The sequence below is a fragment of the Herpailurus yagouaroundi genome, unplaced genomic scaffold (genome assembly GCF_014898765.1).
Source record: "Herpailurus yagouaroundi ecotype Mexico unplaced genomic scaffold, PumYag 187, whole genome shotgun sequence".
Taxonomy (NCBI): Eukaryota; Metazoa; Chordata; class Mammalia; order Carnivora; family Felidae; genus Herpailurus; species Herpailurus yagouaroundi.
The window spans coordinates 34,245,441-34,266,260 of record NW_024412418.1 but is presented as its reverse complement, the minus strand read 5'-3'; the positions used below and the strand labels follow the sequence as shown (position 1 = coordinate 34,266,260).

Below are 20,820 nucleotides of genomic sequence, written 5' to 3'. Positions count from 1 at the left end.
CCCATACAAAATAGATGTTTCACTGAGGTCAAGAGGCATGGAAATTTATCATTATTATCACTGTTGTTATGATGATTATGAAATAAAATTTGTGTAGCTGTAGTTTGTATTTTCACATTTTCACACCTGTGGTGTCCTTTCATTCCGTCAAAAATTCACCTGGCAGGTTGTACCGTTTCCCCTCATTCTAGAGAGGAGGAAACCACAACTCAGAAGACAGTGACCTTCTCAACACACTGAAATGCCCAGCAGAGCCAGGGAACAAAGCAGGACTTCTGGGTGCATATCCTTCCCTGTGTTCCTGCCCCAACATATCGGAAAGGGGAGGGGGGGGCCCCCAAATTTTCCAATTTTAATTGGAACGATGCTGGGAGATAATATTTCCACTTAAGAACTCTGAGATGATAGTGCTCTGTCTCCCTCTTCCCCGGGGCCATTCCTGGGTGGCACTTGCTTCCTACTGTCACATGAAGAAGCTTCTCAGGCCTATATTTATGTAATAAGATATGGCAGCCTGTGTATTTCTGGGACATTATTATATGCCTGGGGTGGCGGTAGGAGGCTGAGGCTAAGGAAGATTCCTTGAGCGCTGCTTTGGATATTATAAGATATCATGTATAAATCAAGATGGGGTAGGGGATAGTCAAGGGGGCAGACAGCCACTCAGAAGGCAGTGCTGGCATGGCTGTGACATCACCGCCAGCCAATCCCACAGCTTCTTGGTCTTGCAGAGTCTCCAGGTGATGTGAGCATTTGAGGCCTCAGAAGCATCCAGATTCAAAGTCATCCTCAGGACTCTGAAATGGTGGGGGTTGTTGAAGTCGGAAGGTCACGCACCCCATTGTGTCCATCTTGGGCAAGTGTGATGTGATCCAAGTGATTCTGGACTTAGAAGACTTGGAAAAGGCTGCCTTCCAGCACACCCATACTTGCCATTGGGTAATCGCTGGATTTGCACGTCTCAAGGTCTTGCGGGCTGTGGTTGTGGTTTTACACTCTATTTGGGGGAGAGGCCCTTACTCTCTGCCAGGTTAAATGACTAGCAGGCATTACAGATGGCTGCCGAGCTGATCAGAAACAGACCTCTGGGCTGATCTGTAACTGGATCCCTGAGCTCTGATGTCGCAGCCAAGGTTAGGCAAATCCAGGCCACACGCCGGTCTCTTTGGGGTGTTCTCGTGTGCGGCATCCAGGCTGTGATGAGGAACAGTAATATTTTCCAGAGGCTTTGCCCTCAGGGAACTGATAATCTGGAAGAAGGTATAAAAGAAATATGCTCAGATAAATCCGATATGGGGCAATAAAAAGAAATACAAGGACCAAGTCATGCTTAACTGTATGCTCAGTGTGTGGCAAAAAGTTGGGGATAATAGTTACTCGGTCGCTGACCGTCGAAGGGATGAAGTGCCCTTAGAGCTCAGAGAGCCAAAGGAGTCTAGGTTCTCCGAGCCTCAGGTTTCTGGGCTATAAAGAAAGGAAAGTGGGACTTCCTTTCCCTGTCTTTCTTGCATGTTTAGAGTGAGAAACTAAAAATTGAAAATTACATTATAAGCTGTAAAGCACTACCCGGTTGTCAGTGATTGCAATGAACCTGATGATCACACATCTAGCCAGCAGTAAGGGGGACGACTCCAAGAAAAGACTCTTGAGGGTTTGGGAGGTTCATCAACTCTTACAGCCTCTTTTGCCTCCTCCCCCACCATCAGTGATGTGGGCTGAGCCCGATTTGCAAAGACTTTCAACTGCTGGTCCCTTGGTAATGTCTGCCCTGTATACTCAGTTGAGTAAGACGATGAAATTTCCCTGGGACTCAGCAGAGGAATGTCCTGATCACTTAGTAATGTGGGCCACAGACCTGGGTTGGAGAATAACAGCATGCGTGGCATATATTTGGCCCCTTTTGCCCAGACCCTTATTTCCTCATTCAGTGCAATAGCTTCCTAATTGGTCTTCATCTCCTGTTGTCATTCAGCCCCAGTCCATCTTTCCCTCTGCCACCAAAGTAGTCTCTTCCCAACACATACGTTGAACTGTGACATTCCCCCGTGAAAGTCATTTGAGAATCTTCTTCTTGTTCCACAGAATGTAACCAAACTCCTCAGCAAGGCCTACAAAGCCCTCAGTAACCTGGTTCTCACCTGGTTAAGTCGCTCTGGGTCAATACCCTCAACCTTGCAAAGACACACCAAGAGAACACAGCCAGCTTCCTCCCCAAACACATCCTGCCTTAAACCATACTCGTCTTTAGTACCCAGTGCACTTATTGCCGCCTCTGTGAAGTCTTCCCTCACCTTCTTCAAGTAGAATTGATCCCATCTTTTTTATCTCCACATCACCCCATATAGGTATCTATTATAGCATTTTTCCCGGGTAAAAATGCTACATTATCTTGCTTATGTATCTCCATCACTAGACCATGAACTTTGTAAAACTGGAGACCATGTTTCACATATATACCTTTGTATTTATCCTGCACCACATTTGGGATAAGATACGTGCTCGGTAAATATTTGAAGAACAAATAAACGAGATGGAGAATGTACTAAATTGGCCAGATTTATATACAGCCCTTTCTATGGGGCCCCTTTTTCGTAAGTCATCATCCTAGGATCCAACTGGATCTAGGCAGGGTAGAGACCTAATAAGGTATCCATCCTGTAAGCTGGGTAGTACCTTATGAACTGCCCTATCAGGAGAACTCTGATAAGCAGGGGAAATGGTCACAAACCAATCAACCATGCCTTGCCTCTCAACTATCTGAACTTGAGATACAGATAGTCAATTAGCAGAAGCAGAAGGTAGAAAATACAAGGAGAATGTCAACTTGGTTACCACGAGATATCAGAAGCTACGAGTAAACAGGAATTATAAGCAAGACAAGGATGACATTTACATGGAGTAGAGAATAGGGTAATTGGTTGATAAGGAAGTAGGGAGAAGCAATCCACTCTGGTCTCTGAGAGATTATCTCTAGAACTATCTTGGATCCTGAGCAATGTGTTGGTATCCACATTATATTCTAGCTACATTGTTAATCATACCAACACACATACACACACACACACACACACACACACACACACACCAAGAAAACAAAAAACAAAAGCAAACAAACCCTGAATGTGTTTCTGCTAAATTGAGAGGGTCTGTTCGGGATGGTCTAATTTAAAATGCAAAGTACATGGTTTCATAAATAGTGCAGGTGGAACTCAAAGACCAGAGCCCTGTATGGTCAATAGTTGACCTCAGAGCTAAACAGGGATGGTCAGGGATGAAACCCATGGTGTGTAGGGAAACCTGGTGCCCAGTCCTGGTTTGAGCCTCACTCATGCAGAACTACTTAGATGTGTAGACATTGATTTCTACCTGGAGGTTCACCTCATCATCACATGCCTGGGGGAAAAAAGATTGACTTCAAAGAGCTGTGGAACTATTTGAATAGATGAAAAGCTACTCTTTATCAGGTAAAGAGCAGACAATCATTATATGAGTACTTCCCAAGCTTTAATGGACATTCAAATCACCTGGAAAACCTGTTGAAATTCAGATTCTAATTCTGCTGGAATGGGGTGGGGCCTAAGATTCCTCCCTTCTAACAAGCCTCCAGGGGACCCAGCTGCTGCTGGTCTGAGGACCACATTTTGAGTAGCAAGCCTCTACGTGATCCCAGAGGGAAGAGCCAGAACCCAGTGGAGGAAGTTAAAAGATAAAAGTTCTAGCTAAGGAATCCTCTACCTGCTCAGAGCCCTGTGGAATGGAATGTGGTGCTTCGGTGTCGAAAGAGACTGAGTAGAAGTTAGGCAACAATATGGCAGACACGCATGACAGACAGTGGACCACCACAGTCAACTGCAAAGTCGTTTGTTGATTTTGATAACTATGTACCTAGTTGACTATTTTTAGACATCTAAAATTTTACATCATGTATTTATTCTTTTTTATACATCACCTATTTAATTCATTTATTTCTTAATAGGGGATTTAAAATAGTAAACAGCTTACTAAATAAAATGATTAACTAATTTAAATAAATACTTTTATTAGATCTAGCATACAAGTTCCAGAGGGCGGGGACATATTTTGCCTGTTGTTTTTTTTTTTTTTTTTTTTTTCACTGATGTGCATCCAATACATGGTAGGTATTTGATGTTTGTTGAATGAATGAAGGCGCATAAATCTGAAGGCAGACATGAAACTTTATCCATGGGCCTTGTCTAGTACATCTCAAAAAATGTGGTAGCCCTGCAAAGTATTTCAGTTACAGTTTTAAAAAATGATGAAACAAAAATTCTTCAAAATTCAATGCATCTCCAAATCACTTGACATACCAAGATTTTGGATGAGGAAGCGTGAGGCAGGCTGAGGGACAAAGCACAAACCAGCACCGCCCCCCCCTCCCCCGCCGCCCCAGCCCTGGCAGGACGTGTGTGATATTCCTTGGACACTCCTGGCTACCCCAAAACAGGAAAGGACAAAAAAAACCCAAATGGTTAAACTGATAAGAGTCTCCACCAGTTTACCAGAAAAAGGCAATCCCATCAACAGCCTAAAGTCCAGGAACTCCCTACCGTTAATGTTAATGCCTTGCTAAAGGGAAAAACAACCTTAGCCTCACAATGGCTAGGCCTCCAGTAAGTTTTTAGCATGTGAAAGTCTCTTTGGAAATACCCTATTGACTTTACCTCCCCCAAGTCCAAGGTATATAACCAGCCATTCTACACAATTCCAGGACAGCTCTTCCTGCCCCCCGGGTGGGTCCTGTGCTTTAATAAAAACACAATTTTGCACCAAAGACATCTTCAAGAATTCTTTCTTGGCTGTCGTCTCCGAACCCCCTGAACCCTCTACCACCCCAAAACTTCATCAGCATTAATGCTAAGTTTCACTTTTAACAGAATTTTGATCAAGACATGAAAAAATTAAAAGCCCTATAAAAGGATGCTTTGGTTACTCTGGAAAAACTAAAAGATTTTACGAAGGCGTCTTTAGACGTCCCAGAGTTGCCTTTCCGGTCAAGTTTTCCTTCTGAACCTCCATCATTTTGTCCCATCTACAGGTCAAAACATCACGGAGATAGATCTAGGTTAGGACTCCAATGCCAATGACATCTCTAAAATACCGTAGGGTGCCTATTTTCATAGTCTCTGGATGCCACATGCTGCCCACCACGTGAAATTTTTCCTAGTGCCCACATGACTGCCCGCGGGTAGCCAGGGCCAGGCCTCCTACCAGCCAGCGCCTTTCTGTCAGCAGGGACAGGCATCTGAGGGCTGGCCAGTGTCAACATGGCCGGATTGCTCAACCCTCTGGCATCTCTTACGTTCTTCATCTCCCTTTTAGGCCATTTTACTCTCGTCTTGGACATTCTCTCTCCTCTCCACATTGGTTTTCTGAACTCTGACCCCTTTGGCCAGTAGACCCATAGCTGGAATCTTTCTGAGTGATCTTGTTTCTGTCCCCAACTTAAACTGGCTTCCGGCTTCTTTCCTATTCATATTGCAGAGCAGACCCGGGAGCTCTGGAGTTTCCTTCACACGCCCTCCCCCAAATCCTAAATCGGCTCCCCCAGCCTTTGTTCTCTTTCTCCTCCGCCTTCCCCAGGGCCAGAGTTCTGGAAGCACATCAGGCGTTACCTGCAGCAGGCCCTTCCCAGCCCACTGCGGTGTTGTTAGAAGGAAGGTGCAGCCGGCCCTGTTCTGCTTCCTTCTCTTCGTTTGCAGCCCACATCCTTAGGCAACAGGTCAGCCCAAGACCCTAAGACCCTGCTACAGCATCGCTCCGACACGGAGAAGGAAATGGGACTGAGAATGAACTCAGGCCAAACAAAAACTATTTTTGATTGTGCCTTTTTTTTTTTTTTTTTTTTTTGAGGCACACTATAACTCGTCTGCCTGAAGGAAAGTGGTGATATTCCAGCATCTGTTTGATAAGCACATCAGACAAGCCCACGGATCATGGGAACCAAGAGAAAATGGCACTGCGGGGTTACGTGAGCCTCGGATGCATTCCCGGACACAGCAAGTGTTATTGTGGGATGACACAGACCAGAGCTCAAAGCAGATGCTGGTTTGTCCTGTTCTCAGAGAAAAGGCCGGCTGGAAATGGATCTTTGAGACAGGGTCAAAAGCAGCAATGCCCTTTCTGGCTGGTAGCCCTCTCATCCAAGCCTTGTCTCCACAGAATTTCACTGGGAAAAAGACAGACCCCAGAAAAATCTATGTGACTATCTTTAGAATTAATCGTGATTGATGCTCATCCAAGCTAGTGACTGGATCCAGGACAGGGAGAGAGATGTCTGACCACAAGCCTGCGTAGGATATTTCCCAACTTTGCTTTCTGTCCCATTAAAATCTCATCAGGACAAACCCTTTGGGAGACCTAAGACAGTCCCCCGCCCCCGGAAGCATTTGGAAAAGCAGATATCTGGGCAAGAAAGAGGGCGTCGACTTAGATGTTCGCCACTGGACGGGGATAATAACAAGAATGGGGCAAACAGAATCATCAGAACTGATGAGAACCTTGGAGATCCTCAAATCTTGATTTTGGAAAGGAAGAAAGTGGGGCTCAGAGAGAAATGAGGACACGTCCAAGGTCACACAGTCACAAGGTGTAGGGGGAAGGTGAGCCAGGACGCAGACTCAGTACTGCGGACGCCCAGCCCAGGCCTTTTTCCTTTGCACTGAGCCTTGAAGGACAGCCTAGGAATTGGCGAGGACGCTGCTTCCCTTTTCTGCTGCTCTGGGGCTAGGGAGAAATGGGCCAGGGCCTAAATGCAGCTCTCAGGGAAGTCTCTAGCAGGTTGTCAAGTGCTCCTGCCAGTGCTGAGCTGGCAAAGGAGGGTGGGGAGAAGTGCTTAGAAATCCTGAGCACTGCAAGGTGGCCTGTAATTGTAAAATTCCATTTCCTTTCAATTAGCAGCTGATTGCATTTGATGAGCTGCAACATTGTTTCCTCCGTGTAGATTAGGAGTCAGAGCAGTCAATGAGCTGTGAAATTCTCTCCCTGCTGAAACAATAGACAGTGATTAAAGCGCAGCTAATCCGATCATTATAGCTAGAGCCCACTGATCATTAGCTGCTAACCAGATCCCAGAGAGCAGCTCCAGCCCAGCCGGCCAAGGCAGACGGGATGCTGCAGGTAAGTGCTACTGATGTGCTGGCTTCCCTCCTCTCCATTCCCAGAAGTCTCCGGTGGGCCCAAGGGCCAGGTGAAAACCAGGATGCCACCGTGGAGGCAGGGAATGGGCCTGACAAGGACAGGGAGGCAGATGTAACAGATATGAGATAGAATTCCAGCCAACGCCCCCCCCCCCCCCACACACACTCTGTTGTTTGTTGTTTAACCTCTGAGCCTCAGATAAGTTATTTGCCCCAAATCCTCAATAATACCTTCCTTGTGTGGTTGTTCTAAGGATTAATATCACAGCCTAGGTAAGATCCCTGGCATAATGCTAAAAGTCAGTAATAACACTAACTAGCATTTCGAGTGTTTGCTACGTGCCCAGCACTGTTCTAAGGGCTTTATATGGATTAACTTGTCTAATCCTCATAACAGCCCTGATAAAGTAGATGCTATTATTATCCCCATTTTTTTTTCCCCAGTGAGGAACACAGAAGTTCGGTAATGTGCTGGAAATCACTGAGTGACAGAGCTGGGATTTGACTCAGGCCAGGGCAGAGGCCCTGCTATTAACTACCCCACTTTGCTGCTTCTCAGAAAACGTTAACACTCATTGTCTCCTTTTGCTGGGCCTTCAGTTTTGAAACTTTACTGTGTGGATTAGCCAGAGAAGGTGTTAAAAATGCTGATCCTCAGTCCCAAGCCCCAGAGATTCTGATTCAGTATGTTAAGGACCAGAAACAGGAGCCTGGGTGTTACTAATCTCCATCCGCCATGCTGGTGCAGTGGCCCAGGACCTCCCTGGAGAAGGTTCTGGTGAGGAGCGATGTATCTGCATCTCCTAGCCTGATGAGAAAAGCCACACTGCGCTTATAGAGGACTAGACAGAGGCAGAAAGCATAGGCTCTCGGGTTTGCAGCTGTTCCTTTCCTTACAAGACTGGCCATATAAATCCTCCAGAGCAGGACACCTTTAAGAGTAAAGGGGGGAATGTTTATAATTATTTCCAGACAACAAGCACAAGGTGGGATTCCCAGGCAGACTGGCCATGGGGCACTGCCGTGCCCTGCCCCGCTCCCTTGGTTCTCGCCTCCAGTGCTGAGGTTCTGTGACAGCGAGCACCTGTGGAGCAGGACCAGCCTCGAGCACTGGACGAGCGGGAACAGTAGAGTTGATGTCCCCAAAGCAGCATCAACCAATGACAGATAGGGAGGCTGTGGATAAATGCCCCAGCATCCTGGCCTTCTTGACTGGAATAATCACTCTGAAAATGTTCTGCTCCGTTTTCCAAAGTTCCCCCGCAGGGCTGAACTCTGGCTGTCCACCATCATAAATCAGTTAGAACGCAAATGTTGTTGTCTTCCTTCCCCTCGCTATTTTATGTTTCACGTCTTTGCCGGTTATTTCCTGGAATCAGCTCCCGAATGAGTTACGTATCCCCCATATCCCTTCCCCAGAGTCTCCTTCTGGGCTCAGAAACAGTCACTGTTTCTGTTTCCTCAAGAATAAACTGGAAATCGGGGCGCCTGGGTGGCTCAGTCGGTTAAGCGTCCAACTTCGGCTCAGGTCATGATCTCGTGGTTTGTGAGTTAATCCCCCGCGTCGGGTTCTGCGCTGACAGCTCAGAGCCTGGAGCCTGCTTCAGATTCTGTGTGTCTCTCTCTCTGCCCCTTCCCCCACTTGTGCTCTACCTGTATCTCTCTCTCAAAAGTAAATAATAAAAAAAAATTTTTTTAAGAATAAACTGGAAATAACAATTGGTGACACATGTAAATCATAGGACATGGCAAGCACTCAACAGAGGAAAGTGCACAGTTCCCTTGTGACTGTAAACGGTGAGAATACAGGTCACTGCTCTGGTTCGCATCTGGAAGCATCTTTACTTCCGATGCTGCTATTGCCTCTTGTCCCTCCTCTGGATTGTTGCAACACTCCCCCGCGAGGACACCTGCTCCTCTCGCATTCAAGGTGGCCTCGAGGCCACGCCAGGGTGCTGTTCCCCTTTACATCACTACCTGCTGTATTCCAGGCAGAGTGCTAGGCTCTGAGAAAGTGTAATGTAGTGTTTTTAAATCCGTTTTGAGAAATGACTCAGGATGACCACTTCTGAGGAGAACACAAAACTTACATACCGAATGCAGAAATCTAACACTTCCATGAACATCAGTACACATTTCTAAAGTCCCGAGTTTATCATCACTCTCTGAAATACCTTTCATCACTGCCACTGAACAAAGTCCGCATGTAGCTTTCAAGGTCACTTAGTAACCTCTCAGCCACCCAAAAGCTTCGCTGACACTGTTTCTGCTCAGAGGCCTCTCCTTGCAGAGAAAATGCCGCAGAAAACTCCCTCTGCAAGGCTAGCCCTTCTTCCCACTCTTCGTTCAAGTGAGACCAATGCGAGGTACGCTCGCCTACTCCTTTTAATTTTTTGCCAAGCACAGTTGAACAGCTGATTTCAGTCATTTCTACCTATGGTTTCCTCCTTAAAGCTAATTAGTTTCTTTTCAAGTAATTGCAAATAGTACATTTTCCAGGCCCTTGGAGTCAAGGCTGACAACTAGCTGGTTGGAGTGGGCTCTTATCAATAGCTCACGGAAATTAGACGCGCAAACATCACACTGGGTCCCCAAGGGTTGCTCTGAGTTGTTGAGAATAAATAGCTCGTGGAAGTCCCAGGGCTCTTTTATGAATGGTCCCGCTGATGCAAAAGCTCTGGGATGGTGTGGGCAACGGGGTAGTCAGGACATTCCTTAAGTGTCAACAAGATCAGCTCCCCATGCACAGGATTTGCTGTGCCCTAGACACTGTCCTTGAGGCTGACTGTGGTCCCGGAGACAGGTGCTGCAGGATGGGGGCTGGGGGTGGAAGAGAAGAGATTGGGAAGGTTTAAAGAGGTGGACAATGATGTTCCCTGGAGAAGGAGGGACAGACAGGCTTCATGGAATAGTGACAGACCAGTGAGCCTGATTGGCCATTCCCAGTACCTCTAGCAGGTTACCCTCCAAGAATCAAACATGGGTTCAGGCCTATGAAGTTCTAGTTCAGTCTTTGGGACATGATGAGAGCTCATTCCCAGATCTGCTGTTCCCATCACATCTGGTGTTATGTATTGAGGGGATTTCTTTTATTCTTCTTTCCCTTCAATTTTAACAGCGTTGTCTTAGACCTTGGACGAGGAGGGCAGACTTTTTCAGACTCCACAGTTCAATGCATGTTGCGTATCATCACAAGCCCATGCAAGCCCCTTTACCCTTGGGTTCATTTCCTAAGGCTGCCATAACAAATTGCTACAAACTCAGGCTTAAAGCAACACACATATACTGTTTTATAGTTCTGCACACTAGAAGTCTGACTTGGATCTCCCCGGATAAGATGAAGGTGTTGACAGGGTGCCTTCCCTTCTGGAACTCTCTAGAAGAGAATCTGTTTCCTCCCCTTTTCTAGCTTCTAGAGGCCTTCCACCTCCATCAGCTCCTGGTCCCCTCTCTCCATCTTCAACGCTGGCAACTTTGGGCCCAATCCTTACTTATGCTGCCATCACTCATAAATAGTCACATCTTTCTCCGACCCACATTCCTGCCTCCCTCTTCCACTCTTAGGGACCCTGGAGGTTACACTGGACTCACCTGGATAATCTAGGCTGATCTCCCTACATGCTGATTAGCAATGTAAATTCCATCTGCAACCTTAATTCCCCCTCGTCACATAACAAAACAGATCCACAGTTCTGGGGATTAAGTTGTGGACGTTTCTGGGGGTGGGGGCATTATTCTGCCCTTCCACAATCCCCAATCTTACTCCCGTTCCTCGTCCTCGTTGGCATCTACTCTAATGTGCACATGTATTTAATACGTGCCCTGAAACACACGTTTCCTTGTAAGCATACCATCAGTGTAGTTTTTTGAGAGAGAGAGAGAGAGAGAGAGAGAGAGAGAGAGAGAATCCCAAGTAGGATCCATGCTCAACTTAGAGCTAATCATGAGACTCAATCTCACGACCTGAGCCGAAATCAAAAGTCAGAAATTCAACCAACTGAGCCACCCAGGCATCCCTATGTACATGTTTTTAATTGGCATATATGGTATTGTTCTATGTTCTGTGTGTGGTATTGTTCTTCCATTTGTCACTGAACACAATTTATTTTTAGAGAGAGACAGAGGGAGAGCACAGGAGTGTGCGTGCACAAGTGGGGGAGGGGCAGACAGAGACGTAGAGAGAGAGAGACTCTCAAGCAGGCTCCACATCTGACCATGAGATAATGATCTAAGCTGAAATCAAGAGTCAGGAGGTAAACCAACTGAGCCACCCAAGCGCCCCATGGACACCGCATTTTTAAGGTCTCCCGCGTCGTTCTGGACACACTGAGTTTGAGGCTGCTAATGACTGCATGCCGGTTCATAGTTTGCGTTGGCCTTGGTTTACTCATCCACTCTTCCACGAGTGACTCCTAGCCCGCCATTACCCACTCCACACAATGTCATGACAGACATCCTTGCTTGGGTCACTGTGGACCTACGTAAGCATTTCTCTGCAAAACACACCGAGGCTAGGATTGCTGGGTCCCAGGGTATATATCCCTACTTAATGTCACCAGTGAATATTTGATTCTTTTGGTGCTGTGCTGGCTAGACAGGGACCAGTATAGGCTCAACTCCTCTTTACCATGATGGTGGTGCAGTGTCTTCCCACATCAAGCCTCTTGCCCGGGAGCAGGATGCCCACTTTGCATGTCTCTGATGTGGATTTTTGTGTCCTGCACAGGTTTCAGAGTCACTAAATTGTCTGTCCTCTGGTAACGTTTGGAGTCTCCGTCTGCTCTCCTTCTTCATGTGTGAAGCACTGTGACCAACCCCGGGCTTCATTAGAGAGGTTTGTTCGGTGCCTCTGCAAGTTCAGTTTTATTTCTGTCCCTTCTCCTACATCTTCAGGCCTCTGGACTCTGGCAATTCAACAAATATTTCTTGAGCACCTATTGGCTGGAGTATGTTACCCCCACTCCCCACGCTGGACACTGAGGATGTGGAAGGAACAATTAAAGGGCTATGTGTGGTGTCCTGTCAACCTCCAAAACCTCCATTTACTTCTCCCCAAAACCAACTTTGACCAAGCCAACATCACTGGTCACCTGGACAGTTGCTTTTGTCTCCTACTTGGTCTATCCATTCCTACTCTTTGCCCCATCTAGTTCTTTCTCCAACCAGCAGCCAGAGTTAGCACTTGAAAATGTAAATCAGAGCCGATCATTCCTCCATGTCTGTTGACATCCTATTGCTTATACAATAAAATCCATATTCCGTGGCCTTGTTTACAAAGCTCCGTGACAAGTGGTAGAACATTTGACGGCAAAGTTCCACGACGGCTCCCTGCTGCCTGTCTCTCTGACCTCCTCCATGTTGCTCTCTTCTTCATTCACCAAATCTCAGCCACATTGGCCTTCTCTCTCTTTCTGGAATAGGTCAATCTGTTCCTGCCGCTTAGCCTTTGCATTGGCTGTCCCCTCTGCCTCAAATGTTCTTCCTCCCCAGCTGCTGATGGCTTGCTTCTTCTCATTACCCATACTCTGGTCTTGTTTTTATTCTCTGGATAGTGCTTATTTATTTATTCGCACTATTTATTTACTCATTTATTAATGGTTTTATTGCCTGCCTTCCTCCATGGAGTGTGAGCTTCACGAGAACCGATTTTATCTGCTGGTTCGCGTCTCTATCACCATGTAATATACTGCGTGGCACAGCGCGGGCACTCCAACTTGACTTTTGAAGAATAAATGAAGGAGTCTCAAGCAGTAGTCAGGCTTGGCTATTGTCACCTGCAGAAAGCTGTTAAAAATACTGGCATCCAGGTCCCACCAGACCAAATGAATCAGAATCTCTGGGCGTAGGGCTGACACTTTGAAAAGCATCCCAAACAAATGTGCATCTGGAGTTGTGAGGTAAGTGCCCATTTGAAAGGTGAGTGCCCATCTCAAGCAAGGCAATTTAGGAACTTTCCCCGGGATGTTGTATCTAAACTCAGGAGAGTGATAGATAACCTTTCTCTTGATTTCTGGCGTTAAGTGGAGGTGCCATAAGCCTGGAACTGTCTGCAGCCACATCAGCCAGGACTCTGCCATCATCCCTGGCTACAAGGAGGAAACCCAGTTGTGGGAGGAAAGACAAGGATCAACTCACAGAGAAGTTGAGCCAGTTCAAGAGGGAGGGCGGGCATGGCAGGGAGAAGTCAGAAAAACACTGACGATGTCGTGGAATGTTTTTTGTTTTTTGTTTTTTTTCTGCTCAGGCTGGTGGGGGCCGGGTTTCCGTCCCTTGCAACTAAAAGAATCCTGACCAACACTCCATCCGAGCAAATAATTGTGGGCCAGAGAAAGACGATTTAAAATGGAATCCAGAAGACAGAATATTACGGCAGTGCCTTTATCAATAAATCCACAATGCCAAAGACAGTCTCTTGCGAAACTAGAAATAATCCTTCACTTCTCTCATTTCAGCCGATGTTAGTGTGTTTACAAAGTGTCAGCGTTGAGCACTTCCACAGCCGAATGAAAAGTATTAGATCACTCGCTGTTCTTAATAAAGGGAACAGATCGGCGGTGGGGCTGCTCTGTATATTCATCACACGGCCCTGCATCGCCCAGCTTTCTGTCCTCGGGGGCTCCTCTCCCAGCGTGGCACACAGACAGAACTCAGCACACGTGGTCGAATGCTGAGCCCTCTCTTATTTCCCTGTCCTCCGTGATCCGAATCGCGTCTACAGAAGGATGCTGAAAGGGTTGAAGCTGTGGTTCCTACAGGCTCTGATGAGCCTGCACGGTCCCACCTCAAGCAGGGGAGGGGTAGTTCGGTGAGATGCCAATGTCCAACGGGCGCCAAAAGGTTTAGAGAAATGGAAGAAGATGGAAAAGATTTTATTTAAGGGTGCTCCTCTCAAAGCGAATACTGTATGTGATTGAAAGGTACTAGGCTGTCCAGAGCAAATGTGAGGTCTGGTATGCACTTTGGGAAGTAAATGCCTAAACTCCTTAAGCCTTGGGCTGCTAAGGCATGAAATCCCAGGTGCGCCTTATTCCTGCCCCCTTTTTGCATTGCCCCAAAGATAAGCTCTGAGAAAAAGAGAAATAGCACCCCCAAAAGATTTTCTGCTGGGCCTGACTCCCACCCGGAGGCACTGATCAGGAATAGGACACCTAGAATTGCACAGGGAAAGTATGTAAACCAGGTCTCCAAGCTGGAGGTAAGAGCCAGGATATATTGCTAACATTTGGTTAGGCTCCTGTCACAAACAGCCCCTGTGTTGGATAAATAGAGCAAGTCCTAGCATTAGCCCAAGTTACAAGGCTATTGTAGTTGATTTCTTGTACTCCTGAGGCTGCTCCTTCTCTCTGGTGATGGGTCAGGGATTGCAGTGAGCTATAGGGAGCTATTAAATTGGATGGCAACCCGCAGTGGCACCAGCAAAACAGAGCCATCGACCTTAGGACACCTTTCAAAACAAAGAGATATTTCATCAGCCTCTTACTACAGCATAAGATCCCCCAAACCTGTGCTAAGCAGTGTCCTGCAGATGATGAATCTGCTTAACTGAGGGGCTTTTGTTTTGTTAAGGGAAGTACGCATGTTTGGGGCCAAGCAGAATATAGTAAAACCTCGGACTGTGAGCCACTTGTTCTGCGAGTGTTGTGCAAGACGAACAAACATTTTTAATACATTTTAACTTGATAAACGAGCGGATGGGATGCCGAATGTCACATGACCATAACTGAGTCAATGGTTCTTGAAATTCGCTTTGATATACAAGTGCTTTGGATTACAAGCCTATTTGGGGAACGAATTATGCTCACAAACCAAGGTTTTTACTGTAGTGCCTTATGGTAGAGGAGAAGCCAGCCCAGCCCCCGTGGTCTTCACTCCCACACCCCTCATCCTTGTGCTCAGCTTCTCTGGCAAATAGGTATTGAACAAACAAGAGCCACATTCTTTTTTTTTTTAATTTTTTTTTTTCAACGTTTATTTATTTTGGGGACAGAGAGAGACAGAGCATGAACGGGGGAGGGGCAGAGAGAGAGGGAGACACAGAATCGGAAACAGGCTCCAGGCTCCGAGCTATCAGCCCAGAGCCTGACGCAGGGCTCGAACTCACGGACCTCGAGATCGTGACCTGGCTGAAGTCGGACGCTTAACTGACCGCGCCACCCAGGCGCCCCAAACAAGAGCCACATTCTTACCTGCCTAAGGAAGTGTGTATTATGGTTCTGTCCTGCTCAAGGACATTGGGCAGCCCCCCTGCTTCCTGAGGTTGGCATGGCAGGGAGGGTGGGGTGGAGAGTCACCCTTCCCAGGACAAACACGATGAAGAAAACTGCTCCAGATTTCAGCCTATAGGCTGTCTCTTTATTGCTTTTATATTTCCAGTTTTTGAACTCAAATTGCCCCTGGTCCATTAGCACTGCCTCTTGGGGGCTTTCTGTGAAAATGATTGTATTTTGATGGGGCTAAAACCTGAGCAGAATTCCCCACCATCAACCAAAGCCCTAAAACCAATGTCATATAAATCCCTCCATTTGACAAGCTCTCTGGGACCGAGACCCACATTTTACATATTCTGTGACCAACTCTCCAACTGAGATGAATTTCTACATAAACCCCTCCACATGGAGCACCAGCCTTCCAGATTGGAAAGTAGAGGTCTGGCGATTCCCTTATCCTTCATAATTTACATGCCCTTGCTAATGCAGTCACCGACCTCCTGACACTACATTCTAGGATCACTCCCTTGTTTAATGCCACATCTCTAACATGCACATCCACACACACATACACCCATCATTCAATACAAATAGAGAAAGAACGGAACAAAAAACCCCAGAGCTGTAAAACAGAAAGCTTTAAAAAGCTGTAAAAAAGAAAGAGATTATCTTTCTTTTAAATTTTAGAGGTGTAATCTAGTGGAATCTCCCAGTGTGATATATACTTCTAAATATTCTTCTTCTCCCCGGTCAGGATTGGTCTTGGCCACCCTACTTGCTTTCCAATAAGATGTGAGTGGATGTGGCATGAGCAAAGGCATGAACTAGCTTGTGTGTCTACCATGACCATGAAAATTACATGTCTTAGCCAGCCCACTGATCCAAGGAGGGTGAAGGACACATGGAGCAGAACTGAACCAAGGTACAGCTTAAAGCCAAGCACCATTATTGTTATTATTATTCTAATGTTTATGTATTTATTTTGAGAGAGAGAGAGAGAGAGACAGCATGAGCAGGGGAGGGGCAGAGAGAGAGGGGGGGAGAGAGAGAATCCCAAGCAGACTCCACACTGTCAATGCAGAGCCCTACTCAGGGTCAAATCCATGAACCGTGAGGTCATGACCTGAGCCAAAATCAAGAGTCATACGCTCAACTAACTGAGCCCCCCAGGCACCCCACACACCCTATTTAGATCAGCTAATACTTAATCCATAGATGCATGAATGATTACACTTTTAAGCCACTATATTTTGGGGTGGTTTGTTATACAGCTTTATTGCGACCATAGCTAAGGCGATAATAAAGATTTTCTAAAGCAAGATAGGAAATGCAGATGTTGAAAGAGATGATACGACAGATTCAACCATGTACATTCCTAAAGCCATGTATGGAGTTTTAAGGCGACAATACCATAAATAAGCTTGCAAAATTCATCTGAACCAATAACGAACAAACTGTCTTTAGCAGAGTTGGTGTCGAGAGGTAGGAATATGCAAAGAAGGACAGAATGTGTAAAATACATGCGCAGTGATGATTCTCATCCCTGTCATCTGCGGCACATCATGCCTCTGATAAAAGGAACGAGGGCAATTATTTGTGAGCCACGTAAGGATGTTCACGATGAATAGAAATTTCAGAACGCATGATTGGTGAGATAATATCTTGAAAGGGGATTTAGAAGGAAAACCACTCTTTTTTGTTTTTCCTAGAGATTGGAATTGGGAGAGGGGAAGTGAGGATGGGGACTTTCAATTTGACCATGATTGTATCTTTAGTCCTCTTCTAATGATGATGCATTAAGTCTGCATTTGGTCTCAGATACCCTTTTGTCCAAGCACTCAATATTATAACAGCACCATTATCGTACAATGGTCCAGCCCTGTGTGGAAGACCTCCTCCAGGGACAGGAAGCCTACTACCCTTTGACATTGCCTTTTTGGATAAATGCAATTTCTAGAAAGTTCTTCCATGTATCTCCACATATTTAGATAAAATCTGCTTCCCTTTCTCCAGATTTCACTTTAACTTTCTTCAGACCATCACTACACCTTGTTTGTGCTTTATTTTTCCCAGAGTGAAGTTTAGTTCATAGCAGGTGCACCTAATATTGGAACATGCAGAACTGAGGGTGTGCAATTTCACCCTCCAGTTATAGATTCTGGGAACTGCAAGGGAGATCTCAGATCATCCCGTTAATCTCCGCCCCTCACCCCATTACTTCCCTTACAGAAAGGAAAATGAGGCCCTAGAGGGACAATGTCTTACCGAGGTCCCAGAGCTGGGAAATCAGATCCGGGACTCAGAGGCAGTGAGCCAACTTCCAGCACAGTCTCCCTGTCCTTCTTCTGCCAGATGCCTCAACAGTCCTCTTCTGAAAACCAGTTGTTCTAGGGGCTGGGAAAGCAGGGAGATAGCCAGATATGTTGGAATCAGACAAATGTGGATTCATACTCCAGTTCTGGGATTTGTACAAACTATAACATTGGGCACATTACTCAACATGTCTGAGTCTCTGTGCCCTCACTTGTAAAATGAGGTGGTAATAATCGCCAACAGAGTTATTGTGAGAGAAAAACAAGACAAGGTTTATAATGCACGTAGCACAGTGCCTGGCAGAGTAGGAGCTAATTAAATGTGAACTCCATTCCCTTTCTCTGTGGAATACCTTGGTAGCTGAAATACTCCTTTATCCATCAAGGAATTAACACCACTGTTATGAGATTAATTCACGGCAATGCACATGAAAACAGTGATTCAGATCGTGGCAAAAAACTATAATTAAAGTATCTGGTATTGTTTGATTACAGGGTTGGCTTCACTCACTTCAGCACTTTGTGGGCAGAGAGCAGGCAGCCTGGGGGCAAAGCAGCTTTGTTTTCTGGGAGGTTTCTGACCACTTCTCAGGGCCCTGCTGGGAGGTGATGATTCCTTGGATTCTTGTTTTGCACTGAAGAGCTAGAACCTTAGTGGGACAGAGTAGAGAGGGGACTTCACATTTACTGAACATCTACTATGTATCAGACCCTTTAAACACTTATTCTTAATTTATTTACCCGGAAATCCCAAAAGGTCAAAACTTGTAACTGCATTGAACAACCAAGAATGCTGAGGCTCAAAGAAATTCAGTAATGATCAAGACGTCATTCCCAGTAAAGGATGGAGCTGGGTTCGACTCAAGTCCACTAGACTCCAAAGGCTATGTTCAATTCACCATGCAGGCTGTCTCCACCAAATTGACAGCCAACTGAGTAACAGGCACCATTTTTAAGTACTTTAAATGTTACAACCACACTGCTAGTTAGCTATCCAATTGTATTCTCCCCTTCTTTACTCATGAAATCCCAAGTTTTTATTCTAAATACCAATATGGCCATCTGCGGATCATTTCCCAGTTTCCTTTGCAGCTAAGGAAGCCCAAAAGACCCACGAAGTTGTTGGTTGTAACTACCGGGAAATTTCCTAAACAGATTACCGACATCCTTGACACACACAGTTCTATGTCCTCTGTTCCCTCTACCTTTCCTTCTGCTTCCCGTCTAGAATATAGGCTGAGAGTTGGTGCCTGGCAGTCATTTTGAACCATGAGGTTCATCAGGCGACCTTGAGAATGGAAGATAGTGCCAAAGACGGGAGAGCAGAGAGCTAGAGGAAGCCTGGGCCCCTGACAACTATGGAGCTGCCATGCCAATACTAGATGAGCAAGTTTTGAATTTCTTTTAAATGAAAAGAAATACACCGCTACTCATTGAAGTCCCTTTATTTTTTGTTATCCCAGCTAAACAGAATCCTAACTTATACACCTATAATACATTGGTCAATCCTCCAACAGTTCTATGAGGTAGGCAACATTCTTGTTTTTCAGGTGATGTAACAGAAACTCAGAGAGGTTAAGTGACTGGCCCTGGATCACTGAGCTAGTAAGTAACAAGAGTGTGGATTTGAACTCAAGCCGACTTATACTCCTAATAATTATATCAGACAGCCGAGTTGGACTTAACATCAAAGACTATTTTTCTAAGCTGAAGAACTTTCATGTCTCAGTGGAATTTTCCTTGAGAATCAAACTTTATTTCTGATGGCTTGAGCCCTATTTGCATCTGGCATGAGGTTAGTTTTTCACTTTGTAAGAAATAACATTCTAATGGGTTTTTAAGGGCCCAGAAGACTTGTTAGCCATTCCCTGGCTGCCGCAGGACAAACTCATTAAAAACATCTGAACAAAACCAACAGAACTTGAAGGGCAACAAGAAAATGAAGAAGACGCTGTGTGCATGGGGTTAGAGAATCTGTACAGTAAATCACGAATGTCAGAGGGCCCACTCACCCGACCGGAGTTGGGACTCTGTCCAGGACATTTAACCTGTTTGCATTCCCAGATCCTATAGCTTGGGGATGAGAATGGCAATCACATATTCATTATACTAGAATTTCTTCCAGTGAAACAATTTGGATGTTCCTGGAGTTTTCTCTTAACAGGATTTTACCTTTGTGGAAAAGAGTTTGCCAAGCAAACGAAGGAAGCAAATAAAATTGGAGGAGAACTGTTTAGCGAGCAAAAGAGAACAAATCGTTTTGTGGCACCAGGAAAGTACCCAATTACAGTAAAATATGGTTTATCCAGGGTTCTGTTGATTGGGACTTGCTATTAATTGGTATCTGTAATAAGGGGATAATCACACAGATGTGCCAGGGTGGAGGTAAGGAATACTCGAGTATGCCATGCAGAGGTGACTTAGCACAGTAACTACCACAGAGGAGAAAATACATCTTTTATGGAGCTCTAGGACCTAGAGCTGGCCACCATGTTCCCTCTCCCAGCTTTTGGGAAGCAATCTATAGGTGATACAGAAACAATTTTAAAAATAGTGAGTGGATAAAAAGCAATAAGTTCTCCTTCCAGGACTGATGCCCTTAACAACCCAGGCAGAGAGCAGAAAGCATTAGCCCCAGTAGCTGCAAGTAATTTTGCAGGCTTTCTGGCTACCTGGCTACCTTTTAGAAGCCCACCTGATCAAATATCAAGAGGCAGCACAGCATGTATTGTCTTGGGTTTGAATCCTTGCTCTTCACCTACTTGGCCAAGTTAGTTAGATGTTTGCAAAATGGAGAGAGTAATAACACCCATAGTTGGCTGCAGTGAGGGTTCAATCGGATAATACACGTAGTGTTAGAATATCTAGCACACATTTAAGGGTCGATAACTCATGGTCAGTGTCAGTGATTAGAGTTATCAGTGCATGGTCTGCCATGATTTTCTTCCTCCCCTTCCTTCCGTGATAGCCCCATAATGGTTGTCCTCACTCTCATGTGGTGGTGGCTAATCAGGCTTCCTAAGAAAATCAGGAGCCCAGCACAGAGGTAGACCAGGGCAGGCCCTTGGTTGGCTTCTGTTGAAATATTAGGGCTTAAAATTTGGGTTTAAAATATGGGTTTTAAAATAGGGCTTAAAATATGGG

At 45.7% G+C, this 20,820-nt stretch overlaps 1 long non-coding RNA gene across 1 annotated transcript; it reads right to left on the bottom strand.

Annotated features, from left to right (window-relative positions):
* Nucleotides 1-28: 28 nt before the first annotated feature.
* Nucleotides 29-12,403, bottom strand: LOC121043731 (uncharacterized). The gene is made up of 2 exons (XR_005797008.1): nt 12,248-12,403; nt 29-1,250 (listed from the first exon to the last, which is right to left on the bottom strand). It is a non-coding gene; the product is annotated as an uncharacterized LOC121043731 (long non-coding RNA).
* Nucleotides 12,404-20,820: the final 8,417 nt, after the last annotated feature.